The following is a 15,445-nucleotide window of genomic DNA, read 5'->3' on the forward strand; positions in this document are numbered from 1 at the left end:
CTTCTACGTATTGGAAATGGAGGACTCTCCTGTGAGTTAGACGCCATTACTTTTGGGACGCCCTTTCTTAAGGACGGCTAGGACGAAGATAGACGTGTACGTTGGATCTCTCACCATGGAATTTGATGGTGACGTTATTGGCTTCAACATCTTTGAAGCCATGAGGTATCCTCTTGATGTTCATGATTGTTTTTCCATTGATATTTTGGATAATCTGATAGGAGCATAAAATGCGACGTTTATAATGTTTAAACCCTATATTTTGCTAAGTTATTTCCTTTATCTTGATCAATTTAACTTAGTTAGTGTTTTACAGGTGTAAATGGAGTCTCAAAGTCCAAAAATGGCTAAGGAAGGCACAAGTGGCGCAGAATTGGAAAGAAATGAAGAAATGGAAGTTCTCCCTGTTTGACTAGGAAAAGGAATCCCAGTTGGAGTAGGAGTCAGAAGCTGACTTGGACTAGGAGTTCTACTTGGACAAGGAAACCCAATTCTACTCAGATAAGGAAACCTAGTGTGATAAGGAGTCCCTGTGGGATAAGGATTACTCAAGAAGGTTCCGGAATAGTGTAGAAGCATCTCGGAAAAGGAAGCAGTATTCAACTAGGAAACCTACTTGCATATGGAGTTTTACTCATACTAGGAGAGCCTTGGAATGTTCATGAAGTATCTAGAAGTCTCAAGAATGGTCATATGCCGTGCACATGGAAGAGCAATACACTTTGGATTCGGTTTTGAGAGAAATGTGGAGTTTGGATTTCTAGTTGAGTATGGATTGGAATTGCCGTGAGATTCTTGAAGGTTCTAGGGAGTTCTTGACGTTTCATTCTTCAACAAGGCGTGGAAGACACGTGAAAGGCATGTGATGTGAAGGAAAACCGAAGTGGACTTAAGTTGTGCTTTAAAAGTCAAATCCATTACAGATTCGGATTACTGTCTGTGCAGATCAGTCAACTTCAACGGAGTGCCATAAATCGCTCAGAGCTCAGAAAATTATGATCTTTATATGGTTGGAAAGCTACAGATGTCTAGTTTCCAGAACTTTTTACAGCTCCGCGATATCTAGAGGAAGTTATGGCCGTTTTAGTGCACTGAGGTCAAGACTGCCGGAAATCTGCTTTGTGCCAAACAAGTTCTAAATCAACACAAACTTGGAGAAGTCAAGTATAAACGAATTGGGAGTACCTTGAGACGTTCTCCTATATATACCTAGTGTATTTGACGTCTCAAAGTTCAGAATTTTCTCCACAATTTCGTATTCTCACTTGTTCTCTCTAGTTTTTCAGGTTTCGCAATCTTCAAGGAGAAAGGCCGTGACCATCCACCTTCCTAGCCGTGATCTTCACTTGTGCACCATCTTGGATCTGCTTTGGACCTTGGGACGTGATCAAGGGTTGTCCACACCATAATCTCATCATGTATTTTCACGGTTTTTGCTTTCTTGTAGTTAGAATTTCTGCTTTGGAAAATCTGTTGTGTAAACCGAAACTACGATGTGACAAAACTGTTTTCGAAGTATAATTTTGATGTTCTTCTCATGATTGATGTGTTTGTGTGTCCTTTGTCTTGATTAATTGCCGAATATATGGATTGTTGATCTGGTTTTATGCTTCAGTACATGTTAACGATTCTCTAAGTCTGACAAACAATTCCGAATTGCATGTAACTTGCTAGTAATTAGGTTATGCTTTGTAACTCTAATTCGAATAAGTAGTAAAGGCTTGCTTTGAGTCGAAAGCAGATTATGCATGTGATGATGAGTTTTGACTTGCTTTGAGTGCTTGGATTTGCATGTCTATTGATTCTTTCTTGGACTTAATGATTTGAAAACGGGATTTTTCATTATTGATATCGAACTTTTCAAAATAAAATTGATTTGGTGCTTTGCTAATTCGATTTAACTTAAGAAAGAAAGTTAAAAGGGACATTGGTTTCTTTGATCTTTTATGTCTTGGTTGATAGCTTTCCAGGGTAATTAAAAGAAAGATAAAGGGATGCATGAATATGTTGTTCTTGATTGGTTCTTGATAAGTTGTTCTTCGAAAATTCTTCTTTTCCAACCTTTGTATAGAAACGATTTTAATCTTTTATTTGTTTTCGAAAATTTCTGTTTTCAATCTTCAAAAACCCCCCTATCTTTTATGTTATGTGTTTTTGTACATTTGTAAATAATTAAAATTAACTTAGAGTTTTTAGGTAGCATGTTCATATGAATAATAAAATAAATAAAAAAATGTTTTTTTAAAATTCGTGAATAGTAAATCCGTGAATAGTAAATATGTGTTAGTGTTTTCTAGGAATTAATTTAGTGGTTTTTAGGATTTTGTTTTGTGTTTTTTAGGTGTTCCTAAATTTTAGGGATTCTTTGGTGTTTTTTAGGAAAAGTAGTTAGAGTTAGTTTTGACTTAGGATTTCTTGTTTGACTTGGTCAATAATTTGTTTCCTTGTTGTATATGGATTCCCTATGTGATATGGATTTGTAATTGTGTATAAATGGGAGTAGGATTTCCAAAACCCATTCTAACTTGGTTTTCTTTGTTTGTTTCGATTTGTGTGAGTATATATATGTGATTTCGTTGTTTTCTTTGTTCATTGTCTTCTAATTTCGTATGTTAAATGTAAGTGCTCTCTCTCTTTTCTTTGTTGTTCTAATTCTAAGCATGCTTGTAACTTGTAAATTCTAATTTTTGTAAAACTTGTAAAGTGTTCTTTCAATTTCGTAAATGTGTATATTCTTTCTCTTTAATTTGTTCTCACATGTTAGCACCCTCAATCCCCGGTTTTGAACGATACCCTATTTGCTCTATACTAACGATGATATTTTTCAGGGTTTAAATTGACGATGCTTTTGCACGTATCATAATCTTGCGCATAAAATGTTTGATATCATGAATGAGGACACCTTAGTCACTACAATCGAGCAAGGAGTAGGGTACACCAAGAATCGCGTCACAATTCAAGAGGATGAGTTGAGGGACACTTTAGAGGACAAGATCATTGAAAACGTGTCCTTCCTTGAGGTATCACCCTTCGTAGGTAAGTCTACTCCACCCTTGTCCATTCAGTTATCTGCTAACAAGACTTTACCTTTAGTAGTCCAGGCCCCAGAACTTGAACTTAAACTTCTTCCAGACCATTTGAAGTATGTCTATTTAGGGGACAAGGAGACCTTACCAGTGATTGTGTCCTCTGCACTTACGTCTTCCCAAGAGGATAGATTGGTGGAGATGCTTAAGGAACACAAGACCGCCATAGGATGGACATTGGCGGATATCAAGGGAATCAGCCCTACAACCTGCGTCCATAGGATACTTCTTGAGGAGGGATCCAAACCCACTAGAGAGGCTCAACGTCATCTCAACCCTCCCATAATGGAAGTTGTGAAGAAGGAGGTCATCAAACTCCTAGATTGTGGCGTGATCTACCCCATTTCAGATTCTAAATGGGTATCCCCAATTCAAGTTGTGCCAAAAAAGTCTGGAGTGACTGTTGATAGGAGCATTTTAATGCGACGTTTTACTTGCTTTTCCCTACATTTCTTGCGTTATTTCCTTATTAAAACCCTGTTTAGGAAAGTTTCCATTCTTTGATTGGGAAAGTTCCTATTTGTAGAAAGTTTCTATTTTGTAGTTTCTATTTTTCATTTTTGGAAAGTTTCCATTTTCAGTTTAGGAAAGTTGCCATTTTTCATTTTAGGAAAGTTTCTATTTTTCTTAATAGTTTCCATTTTCAGGACCTCGAAGCTAAAAAGTGGAAATGAACTCACAAATGGAAAGAGGAGCTTGCAAACGTTGAGGGGAGCAAAAATGAGGAACAATGGACCACAGAAATGAGCAGAAATGAAGAAAAGAAGCTTTCCTGTTCCAACCAGGAAACCCTGCGCAAAAGAGGAAAGTGTACCAAGCAAGATTCCAAGGCTAACCAAGAAACTTGACCGAAATAATGAAGATATGGCGTTGGAATGTATAAAGGCTTGAAGTTGAAGCAACACGGCCCAAGAACTCTCAAGACTTATTTGATTTTCGGCAAAATGGATCAAAGGCCCACAAAAGCCCATGGATTTAGGGTTTGTGACGCAATGAAGAAACCCTAGAGAGAGTTTGCCGTGAAAATACAAAGAAGGAGAGAAAAAATGCGTGAAAATCAAGCAAGAACCTAGAAGATTTCGGCAAGATATTTTCTAGGGCAATTTTAATGGAAAGATAAACCCTAGGAGACCTTTTGCCGTCCAAGCCAAGAGGAAAAGAAGGAATTGCTGTGATAATCATGAAAAAACCCTAGAGATTTCGGCAAAGAGATATTCTAGGGAGAGTTTTAAGGAAAGCCAAAGTGTGGAGACCAAGAAACGGCTACAAAGGAGTCTAGATTCATCCCTAGAATTCCTAAAGGAAGTGACACACTCTGAGCAAGCGCATAATTTAACCCTGAAAAGATCGTTAGCAGTATAAGCAAATAGGGATCGTTCTATTCCGGGGATTGAGGGTACACCTGTCATTATCAAACAATTAAACAATTAAAATTAATACAAAGTATAATATTCACACATATATACACTATTTATGAAAAAGGGGGGTTATTTTTGATTTTGATTTTCGAAAAATAAACTAAGTTAAGAAAATAATTAAAATGCAAAAACATAAAAATACGAATGGAATGAGAGAACAAAGTTTAAAACCAAAACTATGATTAAAATCGATTCAAGTTCTAACATTGTTCATCAAAGTCATGCAAAAGGAGTTGATCATGTAAATCGTTAGAAAGCAAACAATTCCCATATTTTACTTTTCAATGCTAATTAATTTAAGTGAAAGCACAAAGACTAATCCTATCAAACATGCATTCAAGCCCTAGAAAACTAGTCAATCATCACATGTTCAACGCAATAAGCACCTAGAAAGGCTATCAACTCAAGTGTGCAACTTAGTATGAAAAAGTCCACCTAATTGCAATTCTCTTTGATTAAATCCGATTTTTGCACAAAACCTTTACTACTTTTCGATTTAAGTACACAAAACCAAAAAGTTGATTCATGTTCTTAAATTCGTAGCATCACTCATACATAAACCCTAAAAGTTTCGAACCATTTAGAATTAACATACAAGAGTTATCAATTAAACAAATTTAATCAAACAATCACACATAAGCAACTTTGAATCACAATAAAAGAATCTGAAAATTCCTCAATTAATCATAAAATTTCAGAATTAATAATTTGTTCAAACATATATGTCAACTAGTTCATAACCAACGAAATTCAAAGCAAAGGTTACAAAGGAGAATCGGATTACACCGTGGATGAAGATGAGATGGATGATAAACGTTGTGGTCTCTTGAAACTCGAAAGCAAGCTTCAAGGTTGGAGATGGATGATGGATGCTCACGGCTATGCTTCTTCTCCCTTGGCCTTGCTTGAACTCGTGGAGATGACTAGAGGATGGAGAAGCTTGCGGCTATGCTAAGAAGATTTTCTGATTTTTCTAAGTTGTAGAACGTAAAGAAGGGGGCGAACTTGACGTCTAGAGGAGGTGAGTATATATAGGGAACGGCATGCTTGGTCACCAAGCCGTGTGAACCTCATGGAATTAATCTGAAAATTCCACATAATTTCCTCCAATAATATCTTGCCAAATAAGCCCTATGAGGTGGTCCAACCAATCACAAAATTCCATTTAATTCCCTAATAATCTTGGCCGAAATACCATGGATATATTCTGATTTTATACTTTAAATTCGGCCAAAACTCTTTAGGGAATATAGGAATGTATCTAGACTTCTTTTGAGCTTTTCTTAGTCTCCACCTTTTTCTCTTTCCTTTTATTTCTCCCTTGAATCTCTCTTGGCGTCATCTTTGCTAGGGTTTTCACGTTATTCCTCCTTTATCTCATAGCTTTGGACGGCAAATCCCCAAGATAATCTCCAAGTGTATTTTCCTTCCATAACAATTACCCTAGAAAATCTCAACCGAAATTCTCTTTGATAATTTCTGATTTTCACGCCACTTCCTTGTTTCTCTCTTAGGATTTCACGGCAACAACATCTCTAGGGTTTACTCTTGCGTCACAACCCTAATTCCATGGGCTCTTGTGGGCCTTTGATCCATTTGCCGAAAATCCACTTCATTCTTGAGAGTTCTTGGGCCTTGTTGCTTCAACTTCAAGCCTTGTCATCTTCCCAACGCCATAACATTTTATTTTTCCATTTCTTTTTCATAGTAACGTTGGAAACTTCATTGGTAAGCTTTCCTCTTTTTCGCAGGGTTTTCTGGTTGAAGTAGGAGAACTTCTTTTCTTCATTTCTGCTCATTTCTGTGGTCCATTGTTCCTTATTTTTGCTTCCCTTGATGTTCGCAAGCTCCTCTTTCCATTCGTGAGTTCATTTCCACTTTTTAGCTCGGAGGTCCTGAAAATAGAAACTAATAAGAAAAATAGAAACTTTCCAAAAATGAAAATTGGCAACTTTCCTAAACTGAAAATGGTAAACTTTCTAAAAAATGAAAAATAGAAACTACCGAAAATGGAAACTTACTAAAAAAAGATAAATAGAAACTACAAAAATAGAAACTTTCTACAAATAGGAACTTTCCCAATCAAAGAATGGAAACTTTCCTAAACAGGGTTTTAATAAGGAAATAACGCAAGAAATGTAGGGAAAAGCAAGTAAAACGTCGCATTAAAATGCTCCTATCAGATTCCCCCACACTTAGCTTTTGCTAGTCCCTTAGCAAAATCACACTAAGACACAACGAAAATTTAAAGACTCTACAAAAATAATGACTCTATTGCCCTTCAACTTTTTGTCTCAGCAATCTCTTACTTTCACAACACCAAGATTAGCACTCAACCAAGAATTAATGTTTAGGCATTCGAGAGTTAATTAAAACATGTAATCCACACATACACAAGTAGGACTTGGTTGTAACAATGGTGATGGGTTTAAGCTTAGCATGCTTCAGACAAGTATGATTCAAATCTCACAAGTATATCCACTCTTTCTTCTCTCAGATCATGGCAATGCTTAAAAGCTTATTCACTCAAGTATATGTGAAAGATAAACAAAGTATCACATATGTATAGAAACGAAAGCACATAATTTTTCTTTTAAGGATCTCATGAAGGGTATTAACTACTTGCACGAATGGACTGCCATAGGTTCAACTCTTGTAACTCATCTCCACATCAAGGGCTGTCCCATCTTAAGGATCAAGAAGGTCTTCTCAAGGGTTGTAATGGGGCCAAGGCTCAAGGTTTAAAGAAATGAAAGGTAAGGATTTATCAAAGTGTCCTAAAAACCTAGCAGAGCTTATGTAAATGTAGAGACCTCGAAATATTCCATCAAAGCATTGCAAAAACGTCACTTCCCCTAGAGGTAACATAAAAGGGGCCTAATGTCTTCATGTTGGGCCCAATTGATACGCTCAAAGCAAGCGCATAATTTAACCCTGAAATGTCATTAGTAGCATAGAATAAATAGGGATCGTTCTATTCCGGGGATTGAGGGTACACCTGTCATTGTCAAACAATTAAACAATTAAAATTAAAACAAAGTATAATATTTACACATATGCACATTATTTACGAATTAAAAGGGGGTTTTTGATTTTGGTTTTTCTGAAAATTAAACTAAGTTAACAAAATAATTAAAATGCTAAAACATAAAAATACAAATGGAATGCAAGAACAAAGATCAAATCGAAACCCATGATTAAAGTTGATTCAAGTTCATCATTGTTCATCATAGTCATGCAAGAGGAATTGATCATGTGAAACGTTCAAAGCAAACAATTTCCCATATTTTACTTTCAATGCTAATTAATCTAAGTGAAAGCACATAGACTAATCCTATCAAACATGCATTCAAGCCCTAGAAAGCTAGTCAATCATACATGTTTAACGCATTAAGCATCTAGAAAGGCTATCAATTCAAATGTGCAACTTAGTATGAAAAAGTCCACCTAATTGCAATCTTCTTTGATTAAATTCGGTTTTTGTACAAAACCTTTACTACTTATTGATTCAAGAACACAAAACCAAAAAGTTGATTCATGTTCTTAAATTCGTAGCACCAATTATATAAAAACCCTAAAAGTTTCGAACCCTTTAAGATTAACATACAAAAGATTTCTATCATGCAAATTTAATCAAACACTCACACATAAGCAACCATAATTCGCAAGGTATGAATCTGAAAATTAACTATTAATCATAAAATTTCAGAAAACAATACTTGTTCAAACATATGTGTCAACTAAGGCATAACCAACGAAAATACAAACAAAGTTACAAGGAAGAATCGAATTACACCAAGAGATGGAGATGGTGATGAACGAAAAGGTGATGTGATCTCTTGAATTTCGAAAGCAATCTTCAAGGTGGAGGATGGATGGTGTTCACGGCTTGTCTTCTTCTTCCTTGTCCTTGCTTGCACTTCGTGGTTGCCTTAGAGGATGGAGAAGAGCACGGCTAGGCTAGAGAGCTTTTCTGAATTTTTTCTAAAGTTGTAAAACACAAAGCAAAGGAACCCTTGACGTTGAGAATGTGTGAGAATATATATTGGACGCCTCCTTGCTCTCCAAGCCGTGTAAACCTCTTAATATCCCAAGGAATTAATCTGAAAATGCCACATAATTTCCTCCAATAATAGCTTGCCAAATAAGCCCTATGACATGGTTCAACCAATCACAAAACTCCATTTTAATTCCCTAATATTTTGGCCGAAATATATAAAGATATATTCTGATTTTGTAGTTCAATTTCGGCCAAACTTCCTTAGAGAAAATAGGGAACGAACCTAGACTCCTTTTTGGCCGTTTCTTGGTCTCCACACTTTGGCTTTCCTTAAAACTCTCCCCTAGAATCTCTCTTTGCCGAATTCTCTAGGGTTTCTTCATGAATATCACGGCAATTCCTCCTTTTCCTCTTGGCTTGGACGGCAAAAGATATTCTAGGGTTGATCTCTTGATGTATTTCCATAAAAATAACCCTAGAAAATCTCCCTAGAATATCTCCTTTTAATTTCTGATTTTTGGACGCCAACTCCTTGTTTCTCTCTTCATTTTGGACGGCAAAACTCTCCTAGGGTTTCTTCATGCGTCACAAACCCTAATCTCTTGGGCCATGATGGGCCATGATCCATTTTGCCGAAAATTCAAAGTGCTCTTGGGCTTCGTTGCTTCATCTTCAAGCCTTCTTCTTTTCCAACGCAAAACACTTCATTTTCTTCATTTCTTTTCATAGTTGCGTTGGAAACTTCATTGGTAAGCTCTCCTCCATTTCGCAGGGTTTCCTGGTTGCACTAGGAAAGCTTGTTTCTTCATTTCTGCTCAAATGTGTGGACCGTTTTCTCTCATATTTGTTTGTCTTGATGTTCGCAGGCTCCTCCTTCCATTCGTGCGTTCATTTCCACTTTTTAGCTCGGAGGTCCTGAAAATAGAAACTAGTATGAGAAATAGAAACTTTCCTAATTTGAAAAATAGAAACTTACTAAAAATGAAAAATAGAAAGTTACTAAAAATGAAAAAAAATAGAAACTTGCCAGAAATGAGAAATGAAAACTACAAGAATAGAAACTTTCTAAAAATGGAAAATAGAAACTAAGAAAAATGGAAACTTTCTACAAATAGGAACTTTCCCAATCAAAGAATGGAAACTTTCCTAAACAGAGTTTTACTAAGGAAATGACGCAAGAAATGTAAGGAAATGCAGTTAAAACGTCGCATTAAAATGCTCCTATCAAATTCCCCCACACTTAGCTTTTGCTAGTCCCTTAGCAAAATCAAACAAAGACACACACTAAGACTCAACGAAAATTAAAGACTCAAATAAATACAAAGACTCTATTGCCCTTCAACTATTTGTCTCAGCAATCTCTTACTTTCACAACACCAAGATTAGCATTTCTCCAAGAATCAATGTTTAGGCATTCGAGAATTAATTAAAACATATAATCCACACATACACGAGTAGGACTTGGTTGTAACAATGGTGATGGGTTTAAGCTTAGCATGCTTCAGACAAGTATGATTCAAATCTCACAAGTATATCCCTCTTTCTTTTCTCAGATCATGGCAATGCTTAAAAGCTTATTCACTCAAGTATATGTGAAAGATAAACAAGTGTATCACATATAAAGAAACGAAAGCACATAAATATTCTTTTAAAGATCTCATGAAGGATATCAACTACTTGCACGAATGGACTGCCATAGGTTCAACTCTTGTAACTCATCTCCACATCAAGGGCTGTCCCATCTTAAGGATCAAGAAGGTCCTCTCTCTCAAGGGTTGTAATGGGGCTCAGGCTCAAGGTTTAAAGAAACGAAAGGTAAGGATTTATCAAAGTGTCCTAAAAACCTAGTAGAGCTCATATGAATGTAGAGATCTCGAAATTCCACCAAGGCATTGCAAAAACGTCACTTCCCCATATAGGTCACATAAAAGGGCCAAATGTCTTCATGTTGGGCCCAATCTTCAATGTAAACTTCCCTTGACCCTAGTGAAATGGACAAAGGCCAAATTTTTCTGTAGTGGGCCTTCAATTTAAAGCAGAACTCCAAAATCACTAAGTATAGGGGACTTAATCCATAAACATTTCTTTCTTTTTATTTCTTTTTAGCCGTATATATTTTTTCTTTCTTTTCATTTTTTTCACGGCTTTCTCATATTTTTTTCTTTTCATGGACAAGTCTACCCCTACACTTGAACTTTCACCTCTTCTCAATCTTCATCTTTAACACCAAACCCATGTAATATGTCTCAAAAGTTAGCTCTACTAAGTTCTTAGAACAAAGGGTAGAGTTGTAACTATACTAAGCTTCATGGTTAAGGATTTTAAAGTGATGAACGAAAAGGCTTAATGTAGGCTCAAAGGGGCTTATCTAGGGGGGTCCCACGACGGGCACAAATAGGGACACAAGTTTATATGGCAATGGTGGTAATTCCTAGAGAACCTCTATCCCTTCCAGAATCAGGGCCATGTATTGATATTACGTCTCAACAAGCACAAGAGCGAATTCTAGCATCTCTAGTCCATTAAACTTAATCTATGGCAAGCAGTCAATCAAGATGAAAGAATAATGAGATCATCAAAACATCGCCAAGAAATTAAGAATATATTTTCATTTTCACTCCAAGAAAAAGGAACATGGCTCAAATATCTCACATGGGTTTTATGAATCAAAACTCATCCTAACATGCTCATATTCTGTACCAAGGTCACGAGATCCATATCCACTACACATGCATACATTTTTCATATATCTCAATTAACCAAAGAATACCATGTTAAAAATCATCTCAATGTTGTGATCCTCTTTTAGTCATGATTTCAGAGATATAGAATCATCCTAGACAGTTGAAGGGGCATCCTATGACTCAAAACAAAAACAAAAGCAACGAAATTTTTTTTTATTTTTCTGACATTTTTCTTTTCTGACATTTTTCGATTTTTTTGTATTTTCCAATATATATGACTCAAAATAAAAGACAAAAATGTAAATCCCTTCCCCCACACTTAAATATTGCATTGTCCTCAATGTAAGCAATTATAAGCATGCAATGAAACACTTAAGCATATAGAGATGGAATTTACGAAAATAAAGTTCAAAGACAAACAAAAAGCATAAAATAAAGAAGTAGGGAGGAAAAAGAGCAAATCTGCGTTGAAGGCTCCTCCACAGCTACTTCTGAATTGGGTTGCCTCCCAAGCAGCGCTTAATGTTTATAGTCTTTCAGCCTAGACTTGTACCTCCATTTAATCCTCAAGAGGTGGAACGTTTTGGAGGGGTACTTCCTCCACTTCGTGTTCCACAAAGGCCTCATAGTAAGGCTTCAAGCGATGGCCATTCACTTTGAACTCGTTACCTGTTTGTTCACTCTTTATCTGCACAGCTCCATGAGAAAACACATTAGTGATAACAAAAGGTCCAATCCAACGAGAACGAAGTTTACCTGGGAAGAGTTTTAGACGAGAATGGAAGAGAAGAACTTTTTGACCCACAACAAAAGTCTTCCTTCGAATCATTTTATCATGGAATGCCTTAGTCTTTTCTTTATAGATGTTGGCACTTTCGAAAGCATCATTCCTAATCTCCTCTAACTCTTGCAACTGCAGCTTCCTATGAAGCCCAGCTTCATCAATATCCATGTTAAACTGCTTCACAGCCCACCAAGCTTTGTGCTCTAACTCCACAGGTAAATGGCAAGGTTTGCCATAGACAATACGATATGGGGACATACCTATGGGAGTCTTGTATGCAGTTCTGTAGGCCCACAAAGCATCCTCCAAGCGGAGGGACCAATCCTTCCTATTGGGGTTCACAGTCTTTTCCAATATCCCCTTGATCTGACGATTTGAGACCTCAGCCTGCCCACTAGTTTGGGGGTGATAAGGTGTAGAAACCTTATGTGTAACATCATATTTCTTCAACAAGGCCTCAATCGTCCGATTGCAAAAATGGGATCCACCATCACTAATGAGAACTCTAGGCATTCCAAACCTGCTAAAGATGTTAGACTTGATAAAATCTGCAACAACCTTAGAGTCATTAGTTCTAGTGGCCTTTGCTTCCACCCATTTGGAAACATAGTCCACTGCAAGTAAGATATATAGAAACCCAAAAGATGAAGGGAAAGGTCCCATGAAATCTATGCCCCAGACATCAAATATTTCAACAGTTATGATATTGGACAATGGCATTTGATCTCTAGAACTTAGATTTCCGGTTCGTTGGCATCTATCACAAGTTAAACAATATGCATGTGCATCCTTAAATAACGTTGGCCAAAAGAACCCAGACTCTAACACCTTAAAAGCAGTCTTTTTAGACCCAAAGTGACCCCCACATGCTTTAGAATGGCAAAACGAAAGTATGGCATTATGTTCATGTTCAGGCACACATCTCCTAATCAGTTGATCAGAGCAATATTTCCACAAATAAGGTTCATCCCAAACATATTGCTTAACAGTTTTCTTAAGCCTATCTCTATGAGCACGTGACATGGTATCAGGAATCTTCCTAGAAACAATATAGTTCACAATATCAGCATACCATGGTTCACTTACCTGAAGTCCAAAAAGCTGCTCATCTGGAAACGTCTCCACCAGAGGGAGAGGGTCTTCTGCATGTACCAAACGACTCAAGTGGTCAGCTACCACGTTTTCACTACCCTTCTTGTCCTTGATGTCAACGTCAAACTCTTGCAAGAGTAGGACCCATCTGATAAGCCTTGGTTTCGCCTCCTTCTTGGTCATCAAGTACTTCAAAGCTGCATGGTCAGTATAAATAATTACCTTGGTACCAAGTAAGTAGGAACGAAACTTTTCAAGGGCAAAAACAACTGCAAGGAGCTCTTTCTCTGTGGTGGAATAATTCATTTGTGCATCATTCAGAGTCCTTGAGGCGTAGTAGATGGCATAGGGTCGTTTGTCCTTCCTTTGCCCCAAAACAGCTCCAACTGCATAGTCAGAGGCATCACACATCAACTCAAAGGGCAAGGACCAATCTGGAGGTAGCATGATGGGGGCTGACGTCAACAACTCCTTAAGCTTGTCAAAAGCAGCTTGACATTCCTTGTCAAAGTGAAAGGGCACATCCTTCTGGAGCAGTTGACATAGAGGTCTCGAAATCTTGGAGAAGTCCTTAATAAACCTCCTATAAAAACCTGCATGGCCAAGGAAAGAACGAATCTCTCTCACAGAAGTGGGAGAGGGTAAGTAACGCACAATGTCAACCTTGGCCTTATCGACCTCTATTCCCCTAGCAGAGACAATATGTCCTAAAACTATTCCTTGCTTAACCATAAAATGGCATTTCTCCCAATTAAGTACAAGGTTAGTTTCCATGCAACGTTTGAGAATTATTTCCAGATTATTAAGACAATCATCAAAATTCTTTCCAAAGACTGAAAAGTCATCCATAAATACCTCTATGATTTTCTCAATATAATCTGAAAAGATACTTACCATACACCTCTGAAAGGTACCTGGAGCGTTGCAAAGGCCAAAGGGCATACGTCTATAGGCAAACGTCCCAAAGGGGCAAGTGAAGGTTGTCTTCTCTTGATCTTCATTGGCTATGGCAATCTGATTGTAGCCTGAGTAGCCATCCAAGAAGCAGTAGTAGTCATGTCCAGCTAGGCGCTCAAGCATCTGATCAATGAATGGAAGAGGAAAGTGATCTTTCCTTGTTGTTGCGTTGAGCTTCCTATAATCAATGCACACTCGGTGACCTGTGACTGTCCTTTGGGGCACCAGTTCGTTCTCAGCATTCTTCACCACAGTTACCCCAGATTTCTTGGGCACAACCTGAACTGGAGAGACCCACTTGGAGTCTGAAATGGGGTAGATCACCCCACAATCTAGGAGTTTGATAACCTCCTTCTTCACAACTTCCATCATTGGAGGGTTGAGACGACGTTGAGCCTCTCTTGTGGGTTTAGACCCCTCCTCTAGAAGTATCCTATGGACGCAAGTTGTAGGACTAATTCCCTTGATGTCCGCCAATGTCCATCCTATGGCGGTCTTGTGTTGCTTCAGCATCTCCACCAACTTCTCTTCTTGTGGAGTCGTAAGCGCAGAGGACACTATCACTGGTAAGGTCTCCTTGTCTCCTAAGTAGACATACTTCAAATGGTCTGGAAGAGGTTTAAGCTCAAGTTCTGGGGCCTGGACCACTGAAGGTAAAGTCTTGTTAGTAGATAACTGAATGGACAAAGGAGAATTAGACTTACCTATATAAGGGGATGCTTCAAGGAAGGAGACGTTTTCAATTATCTTTCCTTCACAAGTGTCCTTCAATTCCTCCTTTGAGATAATGGCACCACCTTTTGTGTACCCTACTCCTTGTTCGAGGGTTGTGGCTAGGGTATCCTCATTCATGGCCTCAAACATTTTCTGGGCAAGGTCATCCAAAATATCAATAGAATAACAGTCATTTATATCAAGAGGATACCTCATGGCTTCAAAAATGTTGAAGCCAATAACGTCACCATCAAACTCCATGGTGAGAGAACCTGCATACACATCTATCTTTGTCCTAGCTGTCCTTAAGAAAGGACGTCCCAAAAGCAAAGGAGTGGAACTCACAGGGGAATCCTCCATTTCTAACACATAAAAATCAGCTGGGAAGATAAGATGGTTAACCTGCACAAGCACATCCTCCAACAAACCTCTAGGGTATGCATTGGATCTGTCAGCTAACTGAATGATAACATTATCAGATTTAAGTTCCCCTAGACCTAGGGTTTCATAAACAGAGTAGGGCATAACATTAACAGATGCACCTAGATCTAGCATGGCATTCTTAAATCTGGAGTTACCAATAGTACATGGAATAGTAAAGCTTCCAGGATCCTTACACTTTGGAGGAATCTTCCTCTGAATCAAGGCAGAAACGTTCTCACTTACCTTTACCACCTCCTTTTCACGGTTCACTCTCCTAGTAGTGCAAA

The 15,445-nt window shown here is 37.7% G+C and overlaps 1 pseudogene; it reads right to left on the minus strand.

The window, feature by feature from the left end:
- LOC133730629 (uncharacterized) overlaps window positions 1-15,095 on the minus strand; it is a 93,632-nt pseudogene extending 78,537 nt beyond the window's left edge.
- Window positions 15,096-15,445: the final 350 nt, after the last annotated feature.

Source organism: Rosa rugosa, chromosome 2 (genome assembly GCF_958449725.1).
Source record: "Rosa rugosa chromosome 2, drRosRugo1.1, whole genome shotgun sequence".
In the NCBI taxonomy this organism is placed as follows: Eukaryota; Viridiplantae; Streptophyta; class Magnoliopsida; order Rosales; family Rosaceae; genus Rosa; species Rosa rugosa.